The sequence below is a fragment of the Enoplosus armatus genome, chromosome 19 (genome assembly GCF_043641665.1).
Source record: "Enoplosus armatus isolate fEnoArm2 chromosome 19, fEnoArm2.hap1, whole genome shotgun sequence".
NCBI classification, from domain to species: Eukaryota; Metazoa; Chordata; class Actinopteri; order Centrarchiformes; family Enoplosidae; genus Enoplosus; species Enoplosus armatus.
Window position 1 is genome coordinate 21,342,129 of NC_092198.1, and position 10,206 is coordinate 21,352,334.

A 10,206-nucleotide genomic window follows, 5' to 3' on the forward strand; every position below is an offset into this window, starting at 1 on the left:
GTTCTTGCCAAGGGGATGTGAGCTGGGGTCAAGTGTCTCTGTTGTGTTTTTTTTTTTTTTTTACTAGAGGTAAGTTGGTTTCTTTTAACCATGACCACAATTCCCAAACCTTAACCAATGACTGGTACGGTCATACATGTTAAAATGTACTATTAACTGCGGTACCATTAAACAATAATGTAACTGATGATATGATATGAAAATATATAGACGTGACAATAAAATAACACCACAGCATGCTTTAGTAAAGTGGCCAGCAGTAATGTATAAGCATGTGTGATTTGTAGACACAAACACTGGAATGGTCCTTTAAAGTTGGTGTAACTCAAATGTAAAATTCAGAGCAGGAGTCTCGTGACTCCATCGAAGGCTTTTGCCTGTGAAGTGCATAGCTTCAACCTTTTCACAGTGCAGCCATTATTAAAGTGTGAGGGAAGTGTAACAAAAAAGGCACAGGTTTGATCCCCACACCATGTATTAAGCTCCAGTGTGTTATTGAAGTTCTACCTGTTCAGTCTGGTGTTGCTCTGAATGAAAGCATGTGTAAAATGTGTCAAATGTGGAGAAAATCCTGAATGATGTGATCATCCTGAGAGGAATTCAAATGTCTTTCAACACATGTAAAAGCCTCTGAACTGTAAGAAAACCTCCACCTTGAACCCTTGAAATGTGCATGGGTCTTTCCATCATGGAGCAGGCGACACTGTGCCTAAACAAGCCTCACATTTCAGTCCCTTAGCCTCCCTGTGATTGGCCTGACAACCTGTTTGTGACAGATCGAGCCAAACACAGCGGCCCGCTAATCAAAGTCGTATGTGTGTTCTGAGAGTTTGGCTTCAACTCTGACCTTTAATTTCTCATTAATTTATGCTGACATACAATATCTCATTTGTCAGCGCTTAGTAAAGGCACACCATTCCACATGTGGGAGTAATTAAGTAACATGTTAGATGCTAATTTCAAACCCAATTCAAGTTGGAGTATGTTAAGTATATTCCTCAAAATCAACCTCAGTCGCTGAAAGCAAAATGTCCATCTATTGTTTTTAGTTGGCTTGTGCAATTCATATTTTGATGTAGGTTTTACGATGTAAGAGCTGTACCCAAACTGGTCCCCTTTTCTAATGAGTGACATCTTGTAAAAGTTTTAAAAGTGTTAACTAATGGCTTTAATGGGCACAACTTGTGCAGATTGTCTCTCTGATGTTTATCCTTCTGCATGACACTTGGCTTACTTCTGATGAGTTTCTCATTACTGGTCTACAAAGCATCAGTAAATTGCTTGTAGATCAGTAATTAAAACAATGATTAATAAAGCCATATGATACGGCTTATAAACCTTTCATAAAAACCTTAAAACAATATAACTAGATGTAAATAATAGTGTGCTGCAGGAATGAGTCCTAAAACCTGGAAATTAGTTGGCATTTTTACACTTCTGGTTCCCTTATTTCGAAGTCAGTGGGTTTTTTGAATAGGTTTTTGGTTAGATGCCTGAAATAAGGTCTGTGGTTGAACACAAGCTTAACAGATTTTAGCATTTGTTCTACAACAAGTGGCTAAATGAGACTACAGAGGTTGTCGCAAACATTAAACATCTTGATACCGAACATGGAAAGTCATCTACTCACTAGTCCACCTTTACAGCCTTGTTGTGCTTACACTCCATATCTATCAATATATCTATATCTATTTAGATTCTCTTAAAGTAGTGGTGGTGACATTAACATTGGCTTTTTACTTCTGGCGATTCCATTCATGCTTCCAAAATCATAAAAGTGGTGTTCATTTGTGAAGATTATCATGCTGAAAAAAATGTGTAAATATCATAAACTTTTGTTTGCCATAGAGTTTATTTTCTGCAATAATCCAAAATCCCATGGAAAAACCCCATTGGCTTTTTGTCAAAGGAACCAGGGCAATGCTTCCGGGTTGGCATCCAAAAATACATCATCCCTGCAACATCTATTAGTTGAATCTTTTAATTCATTTTCGTTTTTAGAGACTTCAGTTAGCCACAGTTTAGATTTAGTATTCAGATTTTGTGTTAAAGGCTTCCCAAATTGGTCAGTAATAGCACAAAAAAGAGAGGAAGGGATATGTTGAATGTCATGTTGCATTATATGAAGTGGTAGAATTTAATTACAAGCTCTTCGGGCAGCATCAAGAGGTTTATGTTGACGTGACATGATAATGACACCACACAGACAAACCATAAATACAACACAGTGTTGGAATGCACTGAACATATGATCGTTTTACATCAAGACATATTAAACACATTTACAACAAGCACTTGGTAAGACTGAACAAGTTGAGAAAGTAACCAAACTTCTCTCTCACGCTGTCTTTTTTAGTTTTCACTCAGTTGACGCGGTCATAAATTCTGGGCTCCATGACTTTCACTCACATGTCTGTCTGTAAGTAAATGTGCTGCTGCTGCCTTTTCCAGCCTGCTCAATGGAGCCTACCTAGATCAATAAAAGTCAAATAAAGGAAGAATAAAGCCATCTGGATGGAATTTAATGGACCTCTTTGGCTTGTTTACAGCCTGCCCCTGTAAACAATATAACTAGGGGTGAATTTCTCCACATGAGGAGGAGGAAAAGGAGGGTTGGTTTGGTGGGTGGGGGCAGCAGGGTCGGGGGTTGCAGAGATGTGCTAACTATAGTGTTAGGGGCTGTCACACATGCTGGACAACAGTGGCAACAAAAATGTCAGGTGAAAAACCTGGGAGGACATGTGTCACTTTGATTCCAGAGCAGAGGCCAGTACTACAAGTTCAGTGTCCAGTGTGCCTGTTTGAATCCTTCTCTGTCTCCCCCTAATCTGAAGGAAAATACTTATATCCAGAGCCAGATGGACAGAGCTGCAAGGGAAGAAGGATCTGGCTGACAGAAAATACTGATTTCTTTGTAAAACTAAGGGAGTGGGACACGAGATGGGTTTCCATCCACCTGTTTTTATGCACATTTTCAATTTGGGCATAATAAAACCTGACTGGTAACCGAAATGAATATCAAAAAAAATCTTGGCTGAGGTGGAAAAGATGGGGGATTGATAAAAGCAAAATGCAAAAAGGTGCAAATGAAACCGACTTAGTGAATAAATTATGATGTACTTGAACCACGTGACTTAAACATCCACTGAAGAGACAAAAAATAGTGAATCAGTGTGGAGCGATAAGGTGACTTTAACAAACAGAAATGTCATCTTTCCATCGTGTTTTCTATGTTGTTTTCACTGTTTGAGGTTTGCCTGGAGCTCTTTTAATGACGCCATCTTCTACAGCAATGGTTTAATGGCACAAGAATTTGTGCCACCAGCTGTTCATCTTGATGAACCAGCTCCTAATATTCACACTGTAGTGTATGAAAACACACATTAATCTGCTTTTTTTTTTGCAGATTTTCACGAAATTCTGTTAAAGTTAGTTAGTAGTTAGTAAAAAAAATAGTAGTCTGGACTGTTCATGCATCAGGCATCAATGTGTAAAGTGTCTAAAATAATGATAAAAGCAATAGGTCCAAATGAGCTAACCTGCAAGCAAATGATTCTCAACAGAGGACTGTCAGGAGAAAAGGACCTAAACTATGAGATGTCTATGCATGGACATCCTGCATGGACAGAGAGGTTTTCGAGCAGCGTGGTCCAAACTGGGGCTTCCAGGACCAATAGGATCCCGAGATCTTTATGGTTGATACATCTGCAGTCTTATTGTCTTAGTGCTGCATTTTCTAATGGAAGCATAACACACAACATAAACTTTAATTTTCATGCAGATGATACCCAATTGTATTTACTGATCAAGTCAGATGAAACCTATCAGTTAGCTAAACTTCAAGCATGGACATAAGGACATAAAAACCTGGATGACCTGCAATTTCATGATGTCACACTCAGACAAAACTGAAGTTATTGTACTTTGACCCGAACACCTCCAAAACACTTTAGTGGTCAGGCACCATCATATCTTAAAGAGCTCATAGTACCCTATTGCCCCACTAGAGCACTGTGCTCCCAGAATACAGGGTTGGTTGTGGAAATGTTACAAATTTTGTAAGTGTCCATTTGTGTTAGTGATTGTGAACAATTGGGATTTTAAAAAGATTATCACTTTGATAAAAGTCAGTATGTACTTAGGATAATTCCTGTTAATTACTACAAGGGTCCTATTTACATAATTTTGGTTATTGTTCATTAACATTTTACTCAACAGTGTTAACAGTTGAGAGCTGGGTGCACTAAAAGGAAAGAGATATTTACTTACACATGGTGGATATTTTCTAAGAGGTTTTTAGACTGTGTCCAAAATGCCTCCCTCATTCACTACTTCCTTTATAATACACACTCAGTGACTCTATAATGGCCAGTAAATGGAGATTTCAGACAATAATTGTGGAGGTGTGGATTCACACAACAGTAATCTATAAAATATGCATTGCATTGTGGGATTAATCAGTGTACATAGGTTTTTTTCCCAGCAGACATTTTGACTTGTCATTTTAGGTGCTAACAATGGCTGCGTTCCATTCAGGTGTCCCAGTGAGACCAGGAGTCTGAAACTGAAGCAGCTAAATGGAATTCAGCCATGAACTTGATGAGTGCAGGGTTCTTAATACTCATAGAAATGAGGGGCAAATCTTTGAAAATCAGACCCAAGTTGTAAAAAAACCCAGAATATTCTGTTAAGTGAATTTTGAGTATCGCATTCAAATGTATATTGTGATCTTCTGTAAGAATATATGATTATGGTGCAGCCTTAAAAATAAATGACAGTGACGTAATATTCCTATAAAGACTTTATAGTGATTTGATCCTTCTTAAGCCTGTATTGTATGTATGACATCCATGTTTCTGGTATTTGACCTTATTGTATGAAACTTGGTATAATTGCCCTAGCCTTTGAATTTATGGCACACACTGTGAGATGAATGTACTCTTTGACCTGTGGTACTGCTGTATCCTGTAATGTTGCCATACATCTGGAGTCTATGCAACTCAATAGTGAGACTCCAGATAGCTGTAGTTCTTTTTCATGGTATATCTATAATATTTCTGATATCAACATATACCTGGAGTGAATGGAACGCTACTGAGATTGTACATCATTGTAGTCCTTTTAATGGTATCTGTATAATATCACCTTAGACTTTGGGTGTAATTCTTTTTCTAGGAAATGTATGTTTATATAATATCAACAAAGACTCTGGATATCTAGAAGTCAATAGTGAGATTTTATAGATTATGGCTAGCCACATTATTGTTCTTACAATCCTATAATATTTCAAATATTCCGCCCTTATGAGTTTATAGTGTAGAGAATTCATAGTGACTCAGTTCTTGATTGTGTGCATGTTTTTAATTTCCTATGGCTGGCCTCTCTCTATAATACTTCTACAATTTCACATTTTGTCAGAGGTTATTGAGACCTTATTGTAGGCCAAGTTGGTTTTACAATATTACTCCGACATCACGAAGGATAGGTGTGTAAATGTAACGTATTTGACGGGATTGCACTTTGTGATATTATCACTTGTTTTAATATTCCTGAAACATGCCATTTTTCTACGGTATTCTTGCTGTATTACACTCTTCGATAGCATGTAGGCCCTGCTGTTGTTAAGAGGGATTGTGAGTAAAAAGCAGAGTTTTGTGCATCATGTGATGCAGCTTTCTGCGGGAGCTCTGACCCATATTTCATACGGATACGCGCCTGTTTCCGGCAGCCTTCAAAACGCATTTATCTTCAGCACAGTCGGCAGGGCTGAATGAATTAGGCCTGTTAGAGCGGTTTGTGTGCTCACTGCCTTTTCTCTTATGAGCTACGGAATGCTCTACTATTTACCTCCGTGTTGCATAGGAGACGATGAAGGTTATTACGAAATGTTCGTTAGTCGCATTAACGCGATTAGTCGCGATTCGGTCACGGACCCGTGAAGAGTATTTTATCCCCTGAAAATATGGTGCACAGGAGGAAATTCTGACTTGTGCCATATATACAATCTAATTCTGAGCTGGAACAACTCGTTATTGTACACAGGCTGTGAGCAGAGAACAGAAAGCAAGCCTAGCAGTGCGCAACTCAATAACCCTGCAATAAATAAATTAAGCTGATTCAGTGGTCAGTATGGTGTTATTCGATTGCATTAAGCTATGTTTTGTATTTTTTTGTCCACTCAGCAAATATAGGTCAGAGAAGATCATTTTTATTGTTTTTAATCATTTTTATAGAAGAGCCAAAGTGGAGGCCCGCATCTGGCCTGAATCATTAGGCCTGTGTTCTTTTAGCAGTAAGTTTATTTAAGGCAGCAATTCCTTGTTTGCTCGAAGTGACAATTAAAAAGGTGAATATGGCTGAAAAGAAATGGAGAGAGGCTGTTTTATCTGAAGACAGCGTGGCAGCACCGCGGGCAAAGTGGAGCTTTTATAGGACAAATCCCCTCCGTAAAGTCGCTTTTCAGACTCAACAAAATAAAAGGCCAGGATAATAATAATACATATAATAATATTAATAACAAAAATAATAATAATTTAGATGTTGACATAACGCGAAACCCCGGGGCGTGATCATTTCAGTGGATTGTTGCCGATTAAAACGACTATTTATCAATAATCACGGAGGCGCATTCAGGCCTGCTCCAGCTCTCCAGCAGTCCCCAGTCAATAGAAACCCAGAGGATCGTTACAGGATGACAGTGATAAATGAGCTTATCGTGCGCCGGTGCTTTTATTTATTTAATATTTCTAGTTTCTGTATTTATTTGTTTTCTCCTGTGATGCAGATGAAAAGAAGGTCCCCTATAAAAAAATATTGCGAACCGAAAGTTAAAAAAAAATCAATGTTTCATTGAAAATTTATTTCATTTATTAGTAAACAAAGTGACTCAACCGCCGTTTTTCCACATTCTGTTCTCATTTCTCTACATCTTTGTCTCTCTCTCACACACACACACACACACACACACACACACACACGCACGCTCCTATCCATCCCAGCATAACAGGCGACAGAAACAACATTTAGTAAAAGCCGACTTCGCTCCGGTTTTCTTGAATTTCGCAGCCGGGCCATCCATCATGCCTGTCACCATCAATCGAATAACGCGAGACAACTGCAATCCCGTCTCATATCGAACCAGAGCTGGCTACGTGACCTGCTCCACCAACTAATGTTGTTGCTTAAAGCCGACGCCTACACTGACCTTTCTCCTTGGGATGTTTAAAACGAGCCCGCAGGAAAACAATCTGCTCTCACATTAAAACACTCTGCTGTGTCATTGGTTTGTCTTGCTCAATTAAGTCTTTATTTTGGTTTTGGTGAAGACTTCTTCTCTGTGTTTTGGTGCTAAAATTATTTCAAACATTGTCAAAAAAAATGGAACTCAATCCGCTATCAAGTCAAGTCTTTTCAGTCCAAGTTTCTAAGAACCCAAGTAGAGTAAAAACAGAGATGCAGTGCATGAAGAACACAAACAAATATTCAAAGGATTCGTTCTTTAAAAATCTTGGTTTTAGTTGGGATTAAAAAAAAACACATCAGTGGTAAAAGCTCACTTTTAACGTCTAGTGATCACAAGCGCAAACATGGATAGAAACAGCCAAATAAAGAGCACACATCTATACAGCACAACATCAAGGCTCTCACCGAGTCCTCATATTTTTTTAAAAAGATATTCCACAGTGTTTTGTTTTGTCCTATAAAGGAGTGTGTGTGTGTGTGTGTGTGTGTGTGTGTGTGTGTATTTCTTTGTACAATTTCATTCGGGGGTGGGGTGGGGGGGTGGGGGGGGCATGTCAGGGGGGTAAAGCTTTACTTAAAAAAGAGGAAAAGGAACATTTTCGTCATCCCCGTGGTCCGCCGTTGTAGAAAAATAAATAAATAATTTAAAAGGAAATGGAGGAGATGTGCCAAACTGCTTCTCTTCGATATGAAGTCCTTGGTCGTCGCGCAGCCACCACGCTCCTCAGCTCACACCGAGTCTCTGTTCAGTTTAAAGTCAAAGTTTGTCGGCGGCCTCTGATCCAGAGGTTAGGCGTTTCCATGGTGATCCCCGACGCGCATGCACCGTGCGGGCTCAAGCAAGGTGAGGCGGGTGGGAGTGGTCAGGTAGGTGCACGGTCAGGTGGATTTGACTTGGTGGCTGCACTGAGCGCCACAGCCAGATGGAAGAAGATCCCTGAGCCAACCATGGAGGCCTGGACACACAGAGGACAGAGATCAGATGGTTAGGACACGAGTCCAGGTCTGGTCCAAGACTTAACTGGCCCCCACCACACCCCAACATGACGAAATTACATTTTGTTGAAAGCTCCTAGCTAGGAAGTGGACCACAGGTTTTTGGGGGTTTTTTTAAAAAATTTTTTACCTACAATGCTAAATTCACTCTTCTTTAATATAGAAATGAATATTGTGTCACACATTCAACTACATGATGGCTCCAACTACATGGTCCTACAGATGAACACCAACCTCATCCAGAAACAGTACAGAAACAAACAAACAAATAACAAAGAAAATAGCAGTTTGATTTTCAGACCAACAACATTCAGAGGAAACTGATGAAGCATACGGTATGTAATATATTGTATATCGTAGTGGTTTCAGAGGTTTCTAGCACTTTTGGCTGGATTATTTTTCCTTGTTTTATTTGAATATTTTTTAGAGACCTAAGGTGGTAAAAATAACCCAGTAGCTATTTGCCTGAAAAAAACAAACCATTTAAATCTGAAGTTAGAATGTCATTCGTCATCTGAACCAACCATGTTGTTTAATATGCACATAAATCCTTCATGTCATTGATATAAGTCATGCTGCAGGACAACACCAAAGAGTTCTGGTCAGCTTTACTCCAAGAATTCCGATTTTTCTTAAAATGTTGACTTTGTTTGAGTGGAATGAAGCATTTCCTGCAATATCTGATCACTGGGTTCAAGAGGTCATGTGTCAATGGTCAATGATGACATTCTATGCTGCCTGACAACACTTATTTACCAGTCTTGGAAAAAATGGAAGCAGATAAACTGAATTGAACTTATTTATGTTTTTATGGGTGAGGTGGGGGTGTTAAAAGGGAAAACATGTTTGTTCCTTATGAGCTCTTGTTGCTAAGTCAATAATATCCTCAAAATATTTTGACTTTCAGTTTGACAAAATTAATCTTAACTCAAGGTCCGCTAACATTTACTGAAGCTTTCAACTGCCTCTCCTTGGTATCCTTGGTGGATAGAGTTTGCTCAGTTGTCACTTTAGTCCAGTCTAAGACCTCTTCAGACCTGTCTCTAAATCTGTGATTTATGACTTCATCTCTTCTTTTTCTTTTCTTTATAATCTGAAAGAAGTTATATTGGTCCTATTCCTCTTCCATCATATTGCACTTGACATTAACTCTTCCATTTATTCTCTGACAAACATGTAAACGTGAGGTGTGCAGTAAATAACAAAGCATATGGTGGAGCCAGCTGTATTGTGCAGCAGAGAGGAGAGTAAAATAGTGCATATTCTGTCTCGTACTCCATAATGATTAAATGTTATGGCTCAGGCTTTATCATGCATGGAAAACCCTCATATTACTCCAAACATGGCTCTCTTCCTTCCTGCAGTCCTGGGGAGATTTACTGCCACAGTCAGCATACGCTCTCGCCACAGATCAAATTAGGGGAAGCAAAAACACCCGGCTCGACGGAGCTATTACTGTAACCAGTCAATGATCATTCAATGAGAAATAATTGGATTAAATACTTTCCAAAAATATATAGGCAGCATTTATTCAGGTTGAGAGCTGATGTCTCTGTGCAGATCTAGATTAATTTTTTTCATATATTTTAGTTGAAGCATCACTATCTGCTCTTTGAACTTCATTAGCAAAGCCAAGGGAATTATCAAACAGGGAAGAGGGGGATGTGTTGGCGAAAATTGGCCTTGGTGAAAAAAATGAAGCAAATGCAGCTCCTATTTACATATAAAGAGCTCTATTAATCAAGGTAAGTGTCATTACAGTGTGGCTCATTGAGCAGTGGAGAGTGGGTGTTAAATAAAATCCTCTGTGCTCGGGTGCCTCCGGCAGGCGATACGTCTTGATTTGAGAACTGTCAGCAGTGGTGGGGAGCTGATAGAGGCTGGAGGAGGAGGTGGAGTATTACCCCGATTCTTAATCAGATTGCTGGGGGCGAAGAAATGGAGGAAAAAAAAATGGAGGAAGAGGGG